This window comes from Crinia signifera, chromosome 19 (genome assembly GCF_055691185.1).
Source record: "Crinia signifera chromosome 19, ASM5569118v1, whole genome shotgun sequence".
NCBI classification, from domain to species: Eukaryota; Metazoa; Chordata; class Amphibia; order Anura; family Myobatrachidae; genus Crinia; species Crinia signifera.
In genome coordinates, this window is record NC_139226.1 from 88525364 (window position 1) to 88547791 (window position 22428).

The 22428-nt window shown below is 46.7% G+C and overlaps 1 protein-coding gene across 6 annotated transcripts in view; it reads left to right on the plus strand.

The window, feature by feature from the left end:
* NTM (neurotrimin) overlaps positions 1–22428 on the plus strand; it is a 690049-nt gene that overhangs the window by 364886 nt on the left and 302735 nt on the right. The gene's annotated exons all lie outside the window — the stretch shown is intronic.

Sequence of the window (22428 nt, forward strand, 5' to 3'; positions counted from 1 at the left end):
TTTATTTTAATTTATGTAATATATAACTTTTATCCAGTTACAGAGTATAGCACAGTATATTCCATTGCATAAGATGAGACTGCGTAATGCACACCTCCCAACTGTCCCGCTGTCCACGGGAACGGAAGCTTCTATTCATGCCCCCGCAGCGGTGAAAACGGAAACATGACCTCGCGAGAGCACCGCTAGTATATACCATGCCCCTTTTTGATAGGCAATGCCCCCCAAAATTTTGGGCGTGAGCGTCCCTCCTTAAGGTTGTGAGGGATGCATAATGTCAGAGAGGTAGGAGGGTTCTGCTGAGAAGCTTGCACTCTATGGGGAAATATACATTGATACATAAGGATAGTTGCAGTGTATTGCATACTGGTCCAGCCAGAGTGCAGAGGGTCTTTTGTGGGCTGTATGACCCAGTCACCTAAGGGTGAGGAGCAGAAGATAGGTCTACAGCACATGTTCTCAAACTCAGGACCCCACACAGTGCATGTTTTGCAGGTCTCCTCACAGAATCACAAGCCGGTGACCTGGAAACCGTGAACTATGTGGCGTCCTGAGGACCGAGTTTGAGAACCCCTGGTCTACAGTATGTATCACAGTTACTGGTGCTTCAGTACTGGAGTCGGGTCTCCACGCTGACGGGGAATCATATATTATTTCCCTGTGCTGTTATTTTATTGGTGAAGTTGGCGTCTTTCACCTCTACTCTCCGTCTCGCTTTCTGCTATCATTGTGAATTGAAGCCATGATAATGGGCAGCAATCAGGATAAGCAACGTCTGATATACGGCCTATGCTCTTTCTACTCTTCTCACTTTAAATTAAAATGTTCTCTCCAGTGCTAGATTTATGATGCCATAAAGTGTCAGTCATATCCCTTGTCGCCGACCCAGCTCCAGAGATCCGGGAATTGCAGCTGCTGCATTCAGACGACGGCCTTATAATAATAGGCATCTTCTTCTCTCCATCATCTTGTGGGGGGGACTGAAATTCTTCTTACAGTCCTGCAGGCCCTAATCAGCCCTCTGCAATTCATTTTTGAAACAAGAGCTAATATAGTGCTAATTAAAGAGGCTTATGCACAGTGGCATAATTAGAGACCCCGGGCACTGGAGAAAAATCCCAGCCTCCCCCTCCTCAATTCCCAACTTGTTAACTCCCACCATACACTGCTATTCTGGGGCTTAGGAAGTGTTCTCTAGCTGGTGTGTGCAGAAGGAATGGTAGAGATGTAAGCAGGATACAGTACAGGTGTGAATAGCGCCAGCCATCCACCAACCAGAATGCCGACAGCCATTCAGTGTCTGGCTGCAGGCTGGGAGGTATATAATGCTGCCACATTACTCTTACTGGGTGGGATGTACCAAGAACCCTCCTGTAACTGGCACCATGACACACACAGCATAGGCAATAATCGCTGCTGGTGAGAGGGATAATATATATATATATATATATATATATATATATATATATATATATATATATATATATAGATATTTATTAAGAATAATAACAAGATGCCACTTGGTAATGGCGCATGACCCGGCTGGTTCCTTCTTCATAAAGTACATTTTTGGACTTGTATGTAGCTGTGATGTTCTGTAGTCACAGAATAACCATCCTCTGAATGATTAAAGACCCCAAGCTGAGCAGATTTTGGCATTTTTGGGTACCCACTACACCTCTTTGGAACATTTTCTGGTGAGAGCCTAGCAGGGCCCAGGTACTTTTCAGGGGGTGTGGCCTAATTGCAGGAGGCATGGTCATGCACCTTATATAAAATTAAGCACCTTCCTGTTTGGTGGGGAAGAGCTGCTGCTGCTGCTAGGTAATAGGGGGCCCGACCCATCAGTAATTAGTACCCCCCTCTTTCTCTGCACCATTGCGAGTGACTGTTTATTCAAATTTACAGTGAGCGATTTCCTACAGCTTTCCATTACATTGTGCTCTCCTCCAAGAGCTGGGGTTTTGCAGTGTTAAATCTACACATATTCTGCAGCGCTGTACAGAGAATATTTGAACATTCACATCAGTCCCTGCCCCAGTGGAGGTTACAATCTATATTCCCTACCACATGTACACGCACACACAGACATTCTAGGGTTAATTTGTTGGAAGCCAATTAACCTACCAGTATATTTTTTGGATTGTGGGAGGAAACCGGAGTACCCAGAGGAAACCCACGAAAGCACTGGGAGAACATACAACCCCCCCCCCCCATATATTACATAAGTCTCCCAAACTCTGCTACACACAGTAGTAAATTGGCGGGGGAAATTGGTCTTTCTCGCTCTTTTTCACTAGCTGATTACAGACCCCCGTCTTCAACCTAAGGAATGAGCAATGATTACGGCCGAACTATACATGTCACATCTCTGTGAAATACAAGGCAGTATCCCATTAGCCCACCATAATGTTCTCCCTCTTGTCAGAACATCAAGTGCCTGGAACCTTTATCCTGGAGACGTCTTACCATCGCCCTCTAAAACAAGAAAGAAAATTAAAGATTTAGCCGGATTTAGGAGGTGCGATTAAACCTCTTAAGAGCGACATGAAAGGAAGCGCCAATAAATAGCTTGTTGGTCAGGGGAGGAGGTGCGGGATGATCAGTGGTCACTTAGCGACAGCGTGTGTAGATGGAGGACAGAGCAGATGTGTCTTATCAGTCACATCCCATCCGGCCATTGCTGACTTCTTATCTGTCACACTATGGGAAAGAAATGTTGTTGTGTTCTGGTTTTGTGCGTTCTGAGAATGCAGGAGGCTGGTGTTACTCGGAGGAGAAATTAGGGCCTATTTATCAAGACAAAAAGTCCCTGTTAATCATTAAGCCCCATACACCCTACACGATCCTGCTGTCGCCATCGATATTGGGTGCCAGCATAATGAAGTGCATACACACTTGCTGCTTGTTTAACGAGGTCCTCTCTTGTTTGTACACTCACTCAGAGAGATATAATGGAGTAGTTGCCCATAGCAACCAGTCAGTGTCTGTCATTTCAAAACTGTGCTATATAAAGGACAGAGCTGATTGGTTGCTTTGGACAACTTGTTCATCTCTATCCAAGGATCTTAACATCTCCCCCCATAATCACAACATAATGTGTGGGTGAGTGTGCAATTTATCAGGCTCTAAAAACCATACAGGTGCCCAAGGTTTGCCTAATGGTAGCAATGTTGCTGGATGGCCTAGTTGGGTAATTCTCTTATGCTCTGCAAACTGGTCTAATCTAGGGACAGTTCTAATAATCTGATTGGTTACAGGTTATTGTATTGTTAGGACTGTTCTAATGATCTGATTGGTTACAGGTTGGTCTAGTGTTGGGACTTTTCGAATGATCTGATTGGTTACAGGTTGATGTATTGTTAAGACTGACCGAATGATCTGATTGTTTACAAGTTGGTATAGTGTTGCTAGTGTTCTAATTATGTAATTGGTTACAGGTGTTGGGACTGTTTTAATGATTTGATTGTCTTCTCTCTGGCAAACACTGCATAAAACATCAGGGGGTGGGGCTGAATATTCTTGTCATAAGGCCCTGCCCCCAAGGAAACACCAAGTTTGCGGGTCTGCTTTGAGGGGCGGAGCTAAATGATGTGATCCATTTGTTTAGCCCCTTCCCTGCAGCTCCTTCTGCCAGTAGCATAGAATCCTGCCTTCTTCATTAAGAAGTGGTCAGGATGTGGTAGATTTGCCTACCCTTCCTGGGCTGCAGGGGACTGCCACGAAAGTCGGAAGCCTCCTACAGTTTCCGAGACACTGCTTGCACTAGAGTGAGAAGCAGTTTCAAAATAATCTGATACTGTATTTTATTGATGCAACATAGATAATAGTTATTTCAATTCTATCAATTGCTAATAAAAACTAAACATACAGCAACCGAAAAAACTATCTCACATAGCGGCCTATACATGAGAGCAATGTATCTCTGCGTGTCGCGTGTTCTCCTCTTCTGGGGTATCTCCTGTTCTGTCCGGCAGTAGCTAGCAAGCATAGGAGTGTTCCACCAATGCAAATATCTGCCTTGCATTGCTGTACTGCCTGGGTTCAGTCACTCCCCATCACTCTGTTTGGGAAGACATCAGAAGAGTGAATTCTGAATGACATATTGCAGCCTAATTGATGATCTGTTTTCAGAAAGTTCTTCAAAATCTCAATGTACCATAGTTTCCAGCTCTGTTTTTCATTCAACCATCCGCTTCACAGAACCTATATTGCAGCAAATATGAGGCGCCCAGGGTTTGCCCTGGTCCCCGTACCTTGTTGTCAATATAATGAGACTTCCAATGTGTTGTCCTGCATCAGCTGTGCCAAACAGCCCCTTTCGGTGGGCTGGGTCGAAAATGGGTCTTAGCCACAATGCAGTGAAGCTAGGACATACCTGGAGACTGTGCTGAGTATACATGTACATTATATCTTAATATGTATACATATACAGTATATATATATTGCTACAATGTGGCACTTGTGTTTTTTTCCATGGCGTTTCGTTGTGTTTCGTACAATGTATAGTCTCAGGCTACAGTTGTTGGGACAATTCTAAAGATCTGATTGGTTACAAGTTGGTCAAGTGTTGGGACTATTCTAATGATCTGATTGGTTACAGGTTGGTCTTATGTTTGGACTATTCTAATAATCTGAGTAGTTCCAGGTTTGTCTAGTGTTCAGACCATTCTAATAATTTGATTGGTTACTGGCTGTTCTAGTGTTGGGACTGTTCTAATGATATGTGTGATTACAGGTTGTTCTTATGTTGGAACTATTCTAAAGGTGCCTACACATGGTTAGATCTGACATTCGAATCGATATGCCCTTTGATTTCCACTCTATAGTCTTGCCTGGCAAGACTATTTTTCTTTTCGATTTCCACTAGTGCTCATTCTAGCACCAGCCATATTTGAAAACCCATGCAGTTCCTCTTCCCTGCTTGGGGTGTCGCTGTCTGCGGTGGTGTTTCTAGCACAGGTCTGGTTTGCATATCAGCGCTGATATACAGACCACACTGTGCTAGAAGCACTATAGCAGACAGCGACACCCCAGGCAGGGAAGAGGAATTGCATGGGTTTTCAAATTTGGCGGGTGCTAGAATGAACACTACTTCCACTATACGTGAACACGCATTGGGATCAAATCGAATGCTGCTAAAAGCATTTGATGTGCATTTGGTTTCTATTCCATTTCTATTCGATTGTGCCTCTACAACCATATTTGAATAGAAAAATAGTGCATATCTCACCATGCATACCCTCTATAATAATCTGGTTTCTGGTTGGTCTGTGTTCGGACTATTCTAATAATCTGTTTGGTTACTGGCTGATCTAGTGTTGGGACTATTCTAATGATCTGATTGGTTAATGGTTGGTCTGTGTTGGGACTATTCTAATAATCAGTTTGGTTACTGGCTGATCTAGTGTTGGGACTATTCTAATGATCTGATTGGTTAATGGTTGGTCTGTGTTGGGACTATTCTAATAAACTGATGATCTAATTGACTATTTACAGAAAAGGTTTACAAACTTCTCTCTTACAGCGCAAGATTAAAGTATATATGTGCTTGAGCAGATTAACCATGAGGACGTTAACAAGTTGGTCTACTGTGAGTGTTGCAGTATGGGTATTCAAATAAGTTGACTGCCCACTTACACGCATACAGTACACCACAGAATCAAATAGTACAATTTTTCCTCCCATCTCCATTGAGAAACAAATGATCCCTTACATTTTAAAACACACTCTTCCGTTTTATTCAATCAAATGCTACTTGACATAGTTGACAGAGGGGGTGAGTGGGAAATAATGATTTATTTAATTTTCCATTCATTATTGCTGGAATCCAGAATCAATGGTTCTGCTCTGATCCTTGAATCAACATGTCACGCACTGATTAAAGGGACAGTCTTGGTGAACGTTAACCCTTAGTGTTCCACCATGCCTGATGAGAGCCAGGCTTCCTGGACACAGTGACTTGGGAGGGGAGAGAAGACGAACATGGATCTCATTGTTCCTCTTTCATATTGCAGCTATTGATGAACAAGATTTTCCAGTCTTTTGTCTCTGAGTATGTCATGTACTTGAGGATTTGCGCGACGTGGGCGTCTTGTGTCTTTCTTGTGATAATACAAAAACATCAAAGTTGGTTTCCGTGTTTAATTAATTGCTGCAGTTTCCATTCATTTTGCAGCTATTTGTCAGTGTGAGGGGCCGGGAATGGAGCGTAAATCTTGTCTGGGATCCGGCCTGGGAGAAGGCGGCTTATAGGAGCCTGATGCCGGAATATTGTCAGGTCTGATTGATGTCAAACAGGTCATGATGGATATTGTGAAGCTCTGAGATTTAATAGTGTAGCTTCACGGCTGACCTGCGTCTGAGAACCTGTAATGTGGCAGTGGTGCTTGTTCCATCTCCAGGAATCACCTGCTCCCTCTACCTTAATTGCACAGAAGACTGTTAAGGGTAGGGGGGGGGACGGGACACACCCCACCCTCTGTGTCTCTATTCATGTAGGGCCAGATCTACCATTAGACACAAATGCCTATGGAAAAGCTTTTCATAAACAATAATTAAGGGAATGAAGGACATTTTTGAGTAAAGAGGAAAGTCTTGAGACTGTGTTTGAAGCATTCTAGAGTGGGGTCTCTCGCACTGTGTCGATAGTCTTGGAGCAGCATGGTCAAAAGCTTGACTCCCCATATGATTTATGGGAGATCCTAAGTACTGCTACAAGTCCTTCATCTACAGATCACAGTACTCGGTCTGGACAGTATGGAATTAGAAGCTGCTTCAGGGACCTTGGTCATGAAGGGCTTTGAAACTCAGTAAGCTAATCTTGAAGATGATTGCCCTTTTACAGGCAGCCAGTGAAGGGAGTAGAGCAGGGGTGGCCAACCGGTCAGAGGTAAAGAGCCGAAAAATATCGGTAGTCAAGCTAAAGAGCCATCATGCGCGCGCCGAAGGCGCATGCGCCAAAAAAAGTGGTGTAGTCTATTTTGACCCCATGGGTGGGTGTGATACAAATATGCCTCCAATAGTGCAGTGCCATATATTTATATGCCCCCAATAGTGCCAGATACACATATGCCCCCCACACGGTGCTGGGTATGCCCCTACGGTGCCAGAAAGCTGGTATGCCCCCAGTGCCACAATCTGCTATGCCCCCACAGTGCAAATTTCCCAGCAGCAGCAATCACCGTTGTTGCTGCTGCTGCCGGGCGGGGAGAGGACAGTCTGGCGTCCCCCTGCAGTCCTGTCATGTCACCGATGGGAGGAGAGCACAGCACACCACGCATCTCCTTCCCCCTCACTTCCTTGTGACTGGGCCATCCACAAATCAAAACTCGCTGGCCGGCTCCTGATTGGCTGCTGGCCCGCAAGCTCTGATTGGCGGACGGCCCAGTCACAAGGATGCACAGTAAGGGGTAGAAGAGATGCGCGATGCGCACTCTCCTCCCCTCAGAAGGAGAAGGGATTCAGGGAACCGGCAGCAGGGGGGACTGGGACGGACGGTGGGCGGCAGGCAGCAGTGGGAGCAGGAGCCACACTTTACAAGGGGGAGAGCCGCATGAGGCTCAAGAGCCACGGGTTGGCCACCACTGGAGTAGAGAATGGGAGTTATGTGGCTAGAACGGGGGCTGTTTGGGTAACAGCCTGGCAGCTGTGTTTTGTACCAGCTGTAATCGGTGCAATTCTTTTGCTGGTAGACCAAGGTAGAGGACATTGCAGTAATCCAAACGAGATGATACAAGTGCATGTACAGTATGACGTTTGCAGATCTTCAGAGCGGATTAAGTGCTTGATTCTGGCTATGTTCCTCCGATGAAAGAATGAGGATTTGGTTGTGGCTGATATCTTATGTTTAAGTGTCATTTGCCACCATCCAGCACCACGGCAAGATTCCGCACCTGATCAGAGTTTTGTAATGTAGTGTTCATTCTAGCACCTGCCATCTTTGAAAACCTATGCAGTTCCTCTTCCCTGCCTGGGGTATCGCTGTCTGCTGTAGTGCTTCTAGCATAGTGTGGTCTGTATATCAACATTGATATGCAAACCAGACCTGTGCTAGAAACACCACAGCAGACAGTGACACCCCAGGCAGGGAAGAGGAACTGCATGGTTTTCAAAGATAGCGGGTGCTAGAATGAACACTATAATCTGTACCCCCAAGTGTCAGTCCAGTTACAATCTATATTCCCTACCACATGTACAAGCACACACAGACATATTATGGTTAAATTTGTTAGGAGCCAATTAACCTACCAGTATATTTTTGGATTGTGGGAGGAGACCAGAGTACCCGGAGGAAACCCATGCAAGTACAGGGAGAATATACAAACTCCGCACAGTTAGGGCCATGGTGGGAATCGAGCCCATGACCTCAGTGCTGTGAGGCAGTAATGCTAACCATTACACCATTCGTGTTGCCCCACACAATACATCTACCTCTAACTGCGCCATTCACATGCTCACAAGTGTATGCCACAAGCATGAGACAATGGCACATAGACATTTAGCATGGCTGTTACTGGATCCTTGTCCTGGTTCAGTCTGTGATCTCTAACCTATTGGCTATAATGGCTAACACCATCTGAAGAAACCAATGAGGGCTGTGTTTGTGGTCGGAAATTAGATATGTGACGCCTCACTCCACAGCGCCACTTCTCTGGTATGTGTGTCATCTCATTGCACAGCACCAGTTCTCTGGTATGTGTGTCATCTCATTGTATGGTGCCACATCTCTGGTATGTGTGTCATCTCATTATATGGTGCCACGTCTCTGGTATGTGTGTCATCTCATTGCACAGCACCAGTTCTCTGGTATGTGTGTCATCTCATTGTATGGTGCCACATCTCTGGTATGTGTGTCATCTCATTGCACAGCACCAGTTCTCTGGTATGTGTGTCATCTCATTGTATGGTGCCACATCTCTGGTATGTGTGTCATCTCATTGTATGGTGCCACATCTCTGGTATGTGTGTTATCTCATTGTATGGTGCCACGTCTCTGGTATGTGTGTTATCTCATTGTATGGTGCCACGTCTCTGGTATGTGTGTTATCTCATTGTATGGTGCCACGTCTCAGGTATGTGTGTTATCTCATTGTATGGTGCCACGTCTCTGGTATGTATGTCATCACACTGCACAGTACCCCTTCTCTGGTATGTGTACCACCTCACTGCAGAGTGGCATATCTCTGGTGTGTATGTGTGTATACGATGTAGGCTGACTGACACACAGGGGGAGATATATTGAATTGTTTACATCAGTCCCATTGTTTGCTATGAGCAACTTCTCCACTTTCTCTCTCACTTATGGAGTGAGAGAGAAAGTGGAGAAGTTGCTCATAGCAAACAATGGGACTGATGTATTAAGCCTGGTGAATAGATAAAGTGGAAGGTGGTAACAAAGCACCCAATCAGCTATGTTTAAAAAATGACAGGAGATGATTGGCTGGTGCGTTAGATTGGCTGGTGCATTAGAACAGACCTTCCACTTCACCAGCCTTAATGCATCTGCCCCAATCTGCTTCTAACGGTCATTTATCTAGCACATGACTCAACAGAAAGATTATGGGGCAAATTACCAATGAGTGGTATTCTTGTTATCACGCATTCAGAATAATAAATGATACTCCAGCCAATTAGCTCCTAACTGTTATATGCTTGTAAAATTATGGTTAGAAGCTTATAGGCTGGAGCACCATTTATCATTCTGAATGTGTGATAACAAGAATATCACTCATTGATAAATCTTCCCATTTGTTAGGTAACCTGAGAAATGAGAACACTGAGAACAAGTCACAGGGTCACCCACCACTATACTTTATCTCTCTCTAAGATTTGATCCATATTGTTTTGCGGCCTACACACGGGGAGAAGCGCGCTGGATATTAATCACCAGGCAATAGCGATGCGTGGGGCCGCACATCGCTATCGCCATGGTCCCTACACATTTTGTAAGCTATCAAGTTAGATTGCTTAAAAAATGCCCTGAAATTGTCCCATGTGTGGGCCCCATAACTGCAGGAGATGTTCTCTGTGGATACGGGGAGCTTGGCACAGGAGTGCAGGGAGACGATGCCTTCAGTGTGGGTGTCTGATTGGCAGCCACACACGTGTTTGTGTGAGTGGGCCGGGTATTGCATGGCTAATGATGTCTGTTATATTGTTTGTGGATAAACATTGCGTCTGTTTTAATGTGTCCATAAAGTAAGAGTTTTATTGCAATAATAATTATAGTGAAAGAAAAATTGTAGACTGCGCTAAAGCAGCGTCCTGCCAACAGTCAGAGATGCAGGGTTGGACTGGCCTATAGGAAAACAGGGGAAACCCCCAGTGGGCCCCACTGTCTGGAGGCCCAGCCCATCCTCTACAGAGCAGGTTCCAGACTGTGCAGTTAAATTATATATTAAACACTAGGTGAATCATCGCACCCTACGGGCGCTTTTTACACCATTGTAAAAGGGCTCCGCCCCCTTAATGTGTGAATGCATTTATTGCGTGGTTGAGGGTTGGGTGCAATGGGTGGGGGAGGGTGCTTGTGGGGGGGGGGAGTGGTGGGTGCATGGATACTGTGGGTGGTGGAGTTGCAGGTGCAGGGGTGCCGCATGTGGGTGAGGTGGGTGCGGGGTACAGCAGTTGGGTGGGGGATGGATGGAGCAGGGGTACTACTGGTGTTGGAGGGGAGGGTGTGGGGTTGGCGTGGGTGAGGGACAGGGTCTGGGCTTGCTGTGGATGGGTGAGTAACCAGTGTGCCGTGGGTGGGGGAGGGGCATGTGTGAGTGTACTGGGGTGGTGGGGGTGTGGTTGTGGTGTTTCCGCAAGTAGATTTGGGTGGGGCATGTGTGGGTGTGGTGGTTGTGCGGATGTGTGTTGTGGTGGTGTGGGTGGGTGAGGGTCAGGTGCAAAGGTGGTGTGGGTGGGGGATGGTGGTATGGGTGGGGCAGGAGCAGGGATACTGTGGGTTCACTGCTTCAGAGAAGGTGGAGAGGTTGTCCTGGCCACGGGAAGTAGCGTCCACGACTGGGGAGGCAGGTGAGATGGAAGGGAGGGGGTAAACTAATACCAGGGTCAGCCTACTTGCGATTGACTTATGTATTTTATACAGTATATATATATATATATTAGTAAAGGCAGGGAAGGCCGCCTGCAATTGGCACATGACACTTACAATTTTTGTGTGCCGCAAGCCATGGCCAGGCCTTTCATTCCCTGGCGCTGCTTCCCAGGCCTGGAAGCACCCTGCATGCTCTGTCAGAGGACGGATGTAGAGGTAGGAGCTGGCCGTCTCACACGCTCCGCAAAAGAGCATGGGAGGAGTTGCTCACCTCCATCCTGCTCCCTCCGGCCGCCCTCCAGTGGCCGGATCCCCAGGCAGATGCCTAAAGCTGCCTAGTGGTGGCACTGACCCTGCCCCTACCACTGTATTCCTGGGTGTGTATCAAAGGGTCAGCTGTCAAAAGGTCGACATCGCCAAAAGGTTTACACAAGCAGAAGGTTGAAAGTAAAAAGGAAGACAGATGAAAAGGATCGACATGAGTTTTTCCTGTTTTCTTGGAAATCTTGTTTGTGCGGATGATCTCTGAACTCTTCCATTATTATCCTGTAACCTGCTGGAGGGTCTGTAAATGCCTCTACCACCAGCAGCTCAGGAGAGAGACGATGTAGGTCCGACCTCCACTGAGGAACTTCCTTGGAGCAGTTGCCTGGATCTGCTCCAAAAACAGGAACGGAGAACAAACCTTTCCTAGAAAATAAAGACTAATTATTGCGGCGTTTCAGCTCCTGTCTGTGTCAGCTACGATAGAGCAATGAATACGCCTGGAGGGGGGGGGGGGGGTTACCATTATAGAAGCTGAATTTAATGCATCCTTCAGTATCTCCAGTTACTTCTGCAGATGGCCTGAACTGCCTGTCGTGTGGTGAGCACTAATTGCCTAATACTCATCTGCTATTGACCACAGGATGAAATAAAAATCTCATCAATATGTAGTATAAGTAGTGACCTTGATGTGGAAACAAGTTGTAGGATGGAGTGGATTTATTAGGAGGACCGGATCATATACGCAGACTTAATAATTAATGGCGCATGCTTCCCCCGCCCCATTGTGTCAGGTATATGGGGTCTATTAACCGTTTGCCGCAATTGTGTCTTCTTTCACCAAGGACCATGGAATGAGCGCCTGTAGTGCCCATTAGTGGTGAACAATCCTAGGGTGTGCGCAATGGGGGACGTGGCTATGGGATCGCAGAGGCATGTTTACTACTCCCAGATCTCCACAGAAAGCTTGATGAAGGAGTCATGTATAGGGAAAGATGTTACTGATGTTATTACAGGATGCAAGATGGGTGCCAGATGACGGCCCGGCAGTCGGGATCCTGATGGTTAATATACCAACAGTCGGGATCCCAACTGACAGGATATTCTCCCTCGTGGGGTCCACGACCCACATAGAGGGACAATTTGGGCTTCTTTGCGCTCGACTCCCTTGTCGGAGTACCTGCGGTCAGGGTTCTGATGTGGATATATTGTCCATTGGAATCCGTCATACCACACCCACGGAGACAGAGGTTACTGCAGAATACAGAATGATGGAGCCGCTTATAGGGATGGATGTTACTGATGTCATTTCAGAATACAGGATGCTGGAGTCCCTTTTAGGGACGGGTGTTACTAATGGTATAACAGGATTATAGGGATGGATATTAGTGATGCTATTACAGGATGCTGGAGCCTCTTACAGAGACGGGTGCCAGATGACGGCTCGACAGTCGAGATTCCAACGGTCAGTATACCGACAGTCGGGATCCTGGCTGACTGGGGCTATTCTACCTCATAGGTGGCCAAGCCCCCCATAAAGGGAGAATGTGGAGAGCACAATGAGCCACCAAGCCCACAAGGTGCTTCTTTGTGCTCGCCCCCCTGTCAACGTACCGGAGGTCAGGATTCTGATGTGGGTATATTGTCCATTGCAACTCCAACTGTTGGGCCATCATACCACACCCGGAGAGACAGAGGTTATTGTAGCCTTTTATAGTGATTGATGTTACTGATGTCATTACAGAATACAGGATGGTGGAGCCACTTTCAGGGGCGGGTATAACAGGATTCTGGAGCCCCTTATAGGGACAGATGTTACTGATGTTATTACAGGATGCCGGAGCCCCTTATAGGGACAGATGTTACTGATGTTATTACAGGATGCTGGAGCCCCTTATAGGGACAGATGATACTGATGTTATTACAGGATGCCAGAGCCTCTTTTAGGGACAGATGTTACTGATGTTATTACAGGATGCCGGAGCCCCTTATAGGGACGTATATTACTGATATTATTACTGCAGCGACTATTGCTTTTGTTATTATGGTTTGCAGACCTTGCTATCTCTGCTCTTTCTGCAGGTGTGAGAGACTTCCGTACAGTAGTCTTGCTGTAATGTCACCTTGGTAGTTGGCGATAGACTCCTTAGCAGCACAGAAGTGTAATAAGAAGAACGTGGGGTCAGCAGAGTGATCCTGTGAGGCTTCTTAGTGGCCCCAATTGAATAACATTCCATAGCAGGCTTGTTCTTACCCCTCCCGCCCGTGAGTGTCTGCACTGAAGGGGAGGGGCGCGCGGCAGAACCCGCTTCACCCTCTCCTGCTCTGTTTGTGCGTTGCAGGGTGTTATTAACACTCCTTTGTTCCGTTTTGTGAGCGATAGAAGCCCTCTGTGAGCCGGCCAAGCGAGCGATTGTCGCATCTCGCACTTTTCTGATTAACTAAGAGGAAATTGCAGCTTTCTGGCAGCCCGCTGAGAGGGATAATAACATAAGCGCTTGCTCTGGAGTAAAGTGGGTCTTTTCAACCACAACAGGCTGGCAGACTCGACACGCTCCCCTCCTTCTTCCAGAGCTTTTTCCCCCTCTCATTCGTTTTGCAGTAGTCAATTGTTTCCTCTTCCCTGTAACGTGTGACTTGTAGACATTCTAGTAAACAGCGTATAGCTTGTTGCGTGCAGCGGGTGACATATCTTCCAGTATAAAATGAGCCTATTTGCTATGCTGCGCCTTCTCCTCCATCTTTAGCTGTCTCTAGCCTTCCTTCTAGGCTGGCTCCCTATGTGCTGTTCCACGGTCACCTCGCTCCTTATTCCTCTATTCAGTGTTGTGGAGCAGCCCGGGTTCCGCTCAGCCAGGCTGCGTCCACCATCTCTCTCCGCCTCTGATATTCCGTCAGGTCTCCTTGTTGGCAAAGCTCCAAGTGAGACTCATTTTCTTTTTCTTCACCTTCTCGCTGTTCTCCGGCTCTCCGCGCCTTCCCTGACGTGCTCTGTTGTGTCTTTCAGTCACACAGAATTAATCTCGCTGCTGCCTGTTGCAGTCACCTCAGATGTCACTTTTCTCTTCACAAAAATGAGAAAAGATTTGAGAAAAATGTCAAGACAGAACTCGAAATAAGAATCTGCTCCATACGTGACTCATTCCAACAGCTTCATACGTGACTCATGATTAGAGCTTCCTACCTGACTCGTGATTAGAGCTTCATACCTGACTTGTCGTTAAAAGTTCATTCGTGACGCACAGTGGCATAAAAATGCCAATGCGCGGGTGGGGATAGGTGCTGAGTAAACAGCATGGAATCTGCAAAAATGGCCTTCCAAAAATGGCCACCACCTTCTAGGAGACATCTTGTGTCTGTCAGGGGAGCGCCGCAAGTACATTGCTACCCAGAAGTGCAGATTCAGGAGCGCTTGTGCGCTCTGGTGAGCTTCAGAGCTTTATAACCCCATGGTAACAAGCATATATAACCCAAGGTAACATATGTAAACCCTGGCAACAAGCATGTAATCCCCTGGCAATGAGCATGTACCCCTGTCATTGACCATCCAACTACAGTCAATGACCAAATAAGCCGTGGCAAGTCTGTAACTTCACAGTTAGGAGCTCACTGGCCATTGATAAAGTGCCAGCTACCATTCACCAAGCTTAATAAACCTGCACCTCAATGCTGTAAGGTAGAAAGTGAATCAATGCATTAGCAGTTACCCTGCTGTTCAGTGTTTGTTACTCATGCAGAGGAGTTACACTTTCACAAATGAGTATATGATACTTATGCTTAAAGTGAAACCTTTACTTCTTATTGCATCTCTACCCACATCTAGCTTATTGTAACTCCACCCACATCTAGCTTATTGTAATTCCACCCACAGCTAACTTATTGTATCTACAACCACAGCTAGCTCATTATTACTCCACCCACATATAGCTTATTGTAATTCCACCCACAGCTAACTTATTGTAACTCCACCCACATCTAGCTTATTGTATATTCATCCACATCTAGCTTATTGTACCTCCACTCACAGCTAGCTCATAATTCTACCTATATCTACCTTATTGTCACTCCATCCACATCTAGCTTATTGTAACTTCACGCACAGCTAGCTTTTTGTATCTCCGCCCACAGCTAGCTTATTGTAACTCCACCCACAGATCTTATCGTATCTCCGCCCACAGCTAATTTATTGTAACTCCACCCACATATAGCTTATTGTATTCACCACCCACAGCTATTTTATTGTATTTCCGCCCACAGCTAGCTTATTGTATCTCCTCCCACAGCTAGATTATTGTAACTTCACCCACAGCTAATTTATTGTAACTCCGTCCACAGCTAGCTTATTGTATCTCCACCCACAGCTAGCTTTTTATAATTCTACCTACATCTAGTTTATTGTCACTCCATCCACATCTATCTTATTGTAACTTCACGCACAGCTAGCTTTTTGTATCTCCGCCCACATCTTTTTTATTGTAACTCCACCCACATATAGCTTATTGTATCTCCACCCACAACTAGCTTATTGTATCTCCACCCACAACTAGCTTATTGTAACTCCGCCCACAACTAGCTTATTGTAACTCCACCCACAGCTAAGTTATGGTATCGCCACCCACACCTAGCTTAAGGTGCCCATACACGGTACAATAATTGTATGCGTTATGGACTAGATCGCATTGCATGCGATGTGCATGTGATATGATGCAATCTAGTCCAAAAAATATGTGCAGCACACACTTTTTGAGCCGTGCGATGGGATGTGCACGGGAGTGTGCATCTCATTGCACACGACAATTGTACTGTGTGTGGGCACCTTCATTGTTTTGAAAGCAGTTGTCTTTTACTACCCTAATTGTCACCTAACAGCTAATACTGTACTGTATCTACTTTCTTTAACTTTTGGAATAAGCGTTTACTGTATATTTAAGACAAAACTTTTGTGGGAGACTTGGCAAATGGGCCTGTCCACCGATGTTAACGCATTCGCAGCCGTGCACACAGCGGGAAAATCACTAACCATCAAATTACTTTACAGAGAATATTAGTCTCTGCCCCATGTGTACCCTACCCACGCAAGCACGGGGAGAATATACAAACTCAACACAGATAGGTTTAAAGGTGCCCATACACGTCCCGATGCGGGCGTGCGTTTTGAGCTTAAATAGCACGCATCGCATTGCATGCCTTGTGCATGTGATGCGATGAAAAGCAAGTACAAAAAGTATGCGCAGCACATACTTTTTGTACTGTGCGATGAGGTGCCGCAGGAGCACGCACCTCAAAGCACAGATCACACCGCCCGCATCGGGACGTGTATGGGCACCTTAAGGTGGGAATTGAACCCATGACCTCAGCACTGTGAGGCAGTAATGCTAACCATTACACCCAGGGCTGCCATCAGAAATGATGGGGCCCAGGACTGTCAAAAAAGGCAGGGCCCCATTGTATGTGTGTGTGTGTGTGTGTGTGTGTGTGTGTGTGTGTGTGTGTGTGTGTGTGTGTGTGTGTGTGTGTGTGTGTGTGTGTGTGTAAGAGAGAGATAGAGAGAAGGGAATAGGCTAGGTGGAAATGGAAGAGGGAGGGTGAGAGAGAATGAATAGGAGAAATTGGTGAGTGTGTGACAAAGAGTGAGAAACAGAAGAGAGAGAGGGAAAGGAGAAATTGGGAGAGAGAGGAGCAACAGAGATCAGAATGAACAAGACTATATAATACAAGTACTCACTGTGGTGGGGCTGACAGGGAGATCCTCGCTGCACTGGTTTCTTTGGATCCCTGTGACTTGCTGGGTCCTCCTCCTCCCCTCATCCGCATAGGCAGTGCACCATCTCCAAGCACCCCTCTGACACTTCCTGAGCAGCAGCTCTTCCTGAGAACTGCTTCAGGCATCCATTAGTCTGGTCTTCTCTGGTCCTGGACAGCAGGGGCTGCTGGGACATGTAGTTTTGTTTTAAGTGCCTGGCTGCCAGACACTTAAAACAAAACTACATGTCCCAGCAGCCCCTGCTGTCTGAGACCAGAGTCTGGCTGCAGCAGAGCCGATGGACCAGAAATCAGGGGCAGATATAGATAGCTGGTAAGGAGCTATTTAATATTTATAGTTGTAGGACCAGGTCCGGGCCCCCTTCTTTGTCAGGGCCCTGGACTCCAGATCCCCCCGTCGGCGGGCCTGATTACACCATCCGTACTGCCCCCCAATATCCAGCATGCTTTATATGCAGATGAAATAATTTGGTAATGTAATCGCTCTGAAAATTCCAAATAAAATACATTTTCACCTCTTTTCATTTTAAGAAGCTTTAGTAATTTTACCCCGTCATGTTCTGGTTGTCTGTTGCCGTTATACCCTGCAGGTGGCACTGTTGCTACTGTTGTCAATTAAGCGCTGTGATGTCACTAATAGGTCTGTTTACTCAAGGGAGAAAACCCTGCCATCTCTCACTGTCTACAGAAGCCTCCTGGCGCCCGATGATAGCTATCGATGGGTCTCATTGACAGTGACACTGCAGTCTCTCGGGGCATACACATGGAGCGATTTTGTGCTAATTTCTAAGCAATCTGACTAGATTGCTTAGAAATAAGCACAGATCTCTCCATGTGTATGCTAACTAAGTCAGTGCATGCAGTCAAAATCAAGTCAAATTGCTTAGCAAGTGACTGCAAATCTCTCTATGTGTACAGAATGAGAGATACTGATCGCAATCTCTCATCCTGAACCACTACCTGGCCTTTTTTTGCTTAGCAAAATTGTTTAGCCAAATCGCTTAGCACAAATCTCTGCATGTGTATGTGCTCCCCATGGGAGATCTGGACACCAGGAAATCGCCTGCCCTAAATAGCTTAGCAAAATTGCTTAGCACACATCTCTACGTGTGTATGCCCCTTACTACTATCATCATCCCAGGACTTTTGGTAACATCAGAAAGAATTGGTAGCCCTGTCTGGCATCCAGCCCCGCTGTTGTTGCATCAGCCAGCAGAGGGCCTCATCCACAGCACACGCAATGTTATTGCCAAAGAGTCTTGCGACTTTTTTTGCTGCTGCATGTGCGCTAATTAGCAGCAAAGCCCGATGTTCTATCTTTGGGATCCGCCGCAAAAGAGGGAATGTTACCACCGGCGTACAGTAAGCAGGCCCATAAATGTTCTCCACCACATAATAAAGGAAGGGAACATACGGATACATTACCGTATTCAGATACGTGTCATCTTCCCGCAACCTGTATGAATAATTTTCTCCAATTCTCTCGGTAAGAGACATAAATGAGCTAAATACCGTGTATTGATGAAAGCAGCGCTCATTACTTAGTGTCAAAACACACAAAACATACATAGACAGCTCGTGCGAGATAAGCCGTAGTATGAATTAAACATTGTGATGTCTTCCCAGGAATAAGGACAACAGACAGAACTCCTCCCCGCACACATAGAACAAAGACGGGTGTCACAACATCAGCTCAGACTAAACAAAGGATACAACACTGCACAGTAATTACAGCAGAAGACTCAGCCCACTAAAACATCAAAGGGAAAAACCAAAAACCAGTCTGAGCGGACGTCCATATTAAACCCATCGTTTCCGGTGAGGATTAACGGGGAGAAGAGCGAGAGCTTTGTGGCTTAAATTGTTCCTTTGTTCAATTTCACCAATTCCCACTCTGGGGACTGGGACTGTCACAGTCCATAACATAGAAACGTGTAGGATGTGCTCACAGGCAATGTCCTAGGGAATAATCCCCAGCGGTTCACTCAGGTTGTCCGTCAGCTCAGTTCAGTAGCTGCAACTCGCTCTGACTGCTCAGAAAGCCTCCGGGATACTATAGCGAGACTCTCGGGAGTTCCGGGATAGGTCTGTATTTGGTGCTAGTTACCGGGTAATATAGAGACACCCGGACTGGGCAACAGGTGTGCAGAGTACTTTTGTATCCTGCACTGCTGTATTCGGCCTGTATACTCCTGTGCTGTTGTCCATGTCCACCTATTATCCTGCACTGTGATCCATGCCCCCTGTTATCCTGCACTGCTCTCCATGCCCCCTGTTATCCTGCTCTGCTCTCCATGACCTCTATTCTCCTGCGCTGCTGTCCATGCCCCCTATTATCCTGCGCTGCTGTCCATGCTCCCCTATTATCCTGCGCTGCTGTCCATGCTCCCCTATTATCTTGCACTGCTCTCTATGCTCCCTTATTATCTTGCACGGCTCTCCATGCTCCCCTATTATCTTGCACTACTGTCCATTCCCCCTATTATCCTGCGCTGCTGACCATGCTTAGTGTTCATTCTAGCACCCGCTATCTTGGAAAACCTGCGCAGTTCCTCTTCCCTGCCTGTCCATGCTCCCCTATTATCCTGCGCTGCTGTCCATGCTCCCCTGTTATCCTTCGCTGCTGTCCATGCCCCTTTATTATCCTGTGGTGCTGTCCATGCCCCCTTTTTCTCCTGCGCTGATGCCCATGCCCCCTATTATCCTGCGCTGCTGTCCATGCCCCCTATTATTCTACACTGCTGTCCATGCCCCCTATTATCAATGACTGCTGTCCATGCCCCCTATTGTCCTGCACTGCTGTCCATACCCTGGTGACATCCTGTGCTGTACCCCAGTAACATCCTGCGCTGCTGCCAATGCCCTGGAAACATCTTGCTGTTTACTGCCTGGTGCGGTACTGCTGTATACTGCCTGGTGCTGTGCTGATGTATACTGCCTGGTACTGTGCTGCTGTGTATGGCCTTGTACAATATTGGTGTATACTGCCTGGTGCTGCGCTGCTGTACATGGCCTTGCACTATACTGGTGTTTAGAGCTTGGTGCTGTGCTGCTCACATGGCCTTGCACTATACTGGTATCTACAACTCGGTGCTGTGATGCTGTATAAGGCTTATATATAGAGTGCCATTCTGCTTTTGCTGAGCTGTGTGGATGTCCAGATGCTGTCTTGATAAAGGACCATGCTCGGTCCGAAACGCTGACCCTCTATCACAGTGGTGATGTATTAATAATAATACCTTGTTGGAAACTTGGAGTGTGCGCACTTGGCTATCTTATTGTTGCTAGCCACCTGAAATATATTATGGTACACGTAGTGGTACTTTAAGTGGAGCACCCCACCATTGCTTTCAATTCCTGGATGGGAGTGCGGATTCTCCTATCTATCTATCTATCTATCTATCTATCTATCTATCTATCTATCGCTTCCCTACAGGTGGGAAAGGTCAGCGCTAGATCCCACACTACCATGGTGTCATCTCCACCTAGAATCCCCTCTGCTGATGATCCTGCGGTTGTGGTTTGTGATGGGCAGAACCACCGTTTGTGTCTTTTGTAATAGACATGGGATGTAATAGAATGGTTCTGACCCGCTGTGTCCTGGAGGGAGCAGCCTCTGCATTGTAGCTCTGATCCCCCGTCACCAGCACCTGGTTCGGCTTTTATATCTCAGCAGCTTTTCTTTGTCTACATGTCACTTTCCGGTGTCTGTTCTCTCTCGCTCTCATCTCCTGGATCCCAGACGCTTTCATATGAATGAATGAGCTTTAAATGAAACACGCCAAAAAGTTTGGTGCAGCAAAGTGTAAAAATGTCCAGTAATGCTGCAGAGCTGCAGTGAATGAATTATAGAAGAAGCCGGGATTTCTAGACCGTCAAACACTATTAGCGACACAATCTGTGAGCAATAGAAATGTTTGCTTGGCAGATGTATCTATTTATGTGGAAAGTAACAAACAGCGGCAGGTTCCTATCGCTCCTATTAATGTTCACAAATAGCTCCACTCTTACAAAGAAGAAAACAGATTTATAGCAGCAAATCTCCCTGCAGTCCTGGTATTGCTGCTGCGAGACCGGATTGCAGAATCATAAAAGATTTGTGGTAAAAAGTAGGATGGCCAATCGTGGGATCGGGATCAGTGGGATCCCAGGATTCTGGCCTTAAATTGCCAGGATTGATTAATGGCAATGGATCTTCTAATATCAGTATTTCGGGAGTAGTAAACACATGCGAAATTTAATGCGCTAAGCACTTTTAGTATACGGCTCAGACACTGACCGAATGCTCCTGACCCTCCGTGCCTGTCCACCTGTATGCAGTGTGACATGATTTCAGAGGTCATGGTGCACAGCACACCAGCCTTACCGCACCCGTCCGCTACACGGCTCCCAACCATCGCACCGCTCAAGAAATAGCCGCCACCACCCAGCCTGTGTAAGTCACGGTGCAGGGTGGGGTGTCGACGATTGGGGGTATAGTTTTACTTTACATTTAATGGTATACCTAGTAATAAGAAATAAGGAAGATCTCTAGCTGTGGGGTAGAGGATCAGAGCGAAGTTTGGCTGGATGAAGTAGGTGGTTTGATCAGGCAAGTATGCATCATGTAATTTTGCTGTGCTGCTGGGGACTCTGCTCTTTCCAGTGTATAACTCTCAGCCTGTGACTTCCTGCTGCCTTCATTTATTCTCATGTCTTGTCACTTCCCCTGTCAAATGCAGCCCTGCCCATACTGACACATCTCATGATATACTCTGTGCTGCTGGAGACACGGCTACTTCCACTATATATCTCCAGTCCCCTCCTTACATCATGTCACTGCTACTGTCATATGCAGCCCTGTCCTCACTAATACATCACCCATCTCCTGATATACTCTGTACTGCTGGAGGACCCTCTCCTCCCACTATATAACTCTCTGTCTGTGGCTTCCTGCTGCCTCCATTCCCCTCCTTACATCATGTCTCTGCTCCTGTCACATGCAGCCCTGTCCTCACTTATACATCACCCATCTCCTGATATACTCTGTGCTGCTGGGGGACCCTGCTCCTCCCACTATATAACTCCCAGTCTGGCTTCCTGCTGCCTCCATTCCCTTCCTCACATCATTTTACTGCCCCTGTTACATGCAGCCGTGTCCTCACTAATACATCACCCATCTCCTGATATACTCTGTGCTGCTGGGGGACCCTGCTCCTCCCACTATATAACTCCCAGTCTGGCTTCCTGCTGCCTCCATTCCCTTCCTCACATAATTTTACTGCCCCTGTTACATGCAGCCGTGTCCTCACTGACACATCACTCATCTCCTGATATACTCTGTGCTGCTGGGTACCCTGGCCCTCCATCTATAT